Source organism: Octopus bimaculoides, chromosome 2, assembly GCF_046866305.1.
Source record: "Octopus bimaculoides isolate indiv1 chromosome 2, ASM4686630v1, whole genome shotgun sequence".
NCBI lineage: Eukaryota > Metazoa > Mollusca > Cephalopoda > Octopoda > Octopodidae > Octopus > Octopus bimaculoides.
The window spans coordinates 3,092,449-3,094,024 of NC_142929.1; the positions used below are offsets into that span (position 1 = coordinate 3,092,449).

A 1,576-nucleotide genomic window follows, 5' to 3' on the forward strand; every position below is an offset into this window, starting at 1 on the left:
AGTTTACACACATGAATTAACACAAACCTTTCTTACCTCCCTGCATCTAGGCTCTTTCACTCTCTTCTTTTACTTTTATGCTCTTCTCGGATTCTTACAATCATCCTCAACTTTTACCACAATCTTTATCTTTTACAATCTCGAATTTTTCTTCTCTAAAAAGATTTTTTAATCCTTCACTCATTTTTTTACTGCTTCACACACACAAAAAGGATTTTCCCTCACTGCCACTACTTAGAAGTGTATTTCTGTATATACTGATCACATCAAATTCTTACTAATTCAACTGAATATGATTCGATGATAAAATCTGACAAGATCGAAACGCGCTGCTTTCATCACTTACATGCCTATATCAATCCCTAAATTAATTTTCTTTGTTTTTGAAAGCGTTTGGTTATATCATATTACAGGAATTATCTCCTTTGATTATCTCAGTGTTTATTTAGTATATAGAATGTGCACCTGAGTTATCTTCTCTCAGTCATTTCGGTGCTATTTTTAGTAGCTTGGTTAAGTAAGACGACTATAAATACAGATCACATTTGCACCTATGCACCGCATGGTTAGAGACATCTTTCGATCATAGTGATAGTGGTAGCAATAGTTATAGAGACGTCAAATACGACGGAGATAATACTGATGATTAGAAGACAACATATATTTCTTTAATTGTCACATTGATATATCACATATACACGTATGAAACAACTTTAGGCAATTGACAGGTGTATAGAATGTGATGGGGGGGGGGACAATGAAAGGTGAGAGGAGAGAAAAGACTATGAAAACCATTTAATTCTAGCAAGGTTTGTATTGGAAATTGCTATTGTGGACGACGCGCTAGACACGCTGGAAGATAATCACTATAAGAGACAGCACACAGAAAGAGTATAAAGAAGAAGCAATGTAAAAATAAAACCTTTATAAAATTATGTATAAATTTTATTCCGTCTTTCCTTTGCAATTTGCAACTAAGCAGTCTGTTTTCCTCCTCTGTTGCGCTATTGAATCTTTAAAGTGGTGGAAACATAGCAATTATATACAAAATAATCGATTTTTCTCATACAAAATATTGATAATGCTGTGTAGAAGGCGTCAACAAAGTAGAAAACAAAACATAGAAATTTTGATTTAAATATTGTTTAATTTGTTGTCTTAATGCAGTTATTTTTGTAGCTGTAATATTGTTTTTTTTATTCATTTGTTTCTGTACTTTTTGTTGTATGTATTTTTGTGTTTGATTTTATGTTTAACAATTCATTACCGACACTTATTTTCACTAGAGTTAATTTATTAACTATGTCTATGGTTGGCTTTTATCTCATTTATTAGTTATATCGAATTGTTAACGTTCACGTACACAACAACTCTCTCTCTCTCTCTCTCTCTCTCTCTCTCTCTCTCTCTCTCTCTCTCTCTCTCTCTCTCTCTCTCTCTCTGCCTATTTGTCTGTATATCTATATATGTATCGTATAGATCTATATATCACTCTGGCTTTTGGGTTCTCTTTCTTAGTCTCTCACTTTCATTTACTATAGGAAATATATAAGAAATTAAAACAAAATAATAGAAA

The 1,576-nt window shown here is 32.2% G+C and overlaps 1 long non-coding RNA gene across 1 annotated transcript in view; it reads left to right on the plus strand.

Moving 5' to 3' along the window:
• The first annotated feature begins 552 nt into the window (after positions 1–552).
• LOC149136856 (uncharacterized) overlaps positions 553–1,576 on the plus strand; it is a 2,806-nt gene continuing 1,782 nt past the window's right edge. Inside the window, exon 1 of the long non-coding RNA XR_016237830.1 lies at positions 553–909. This is a non-coding gene — a long non-coding RNA (uncharacterized LOC149136856). The remainder of the gene's footprint in view (positions 910–1,576) is intronic.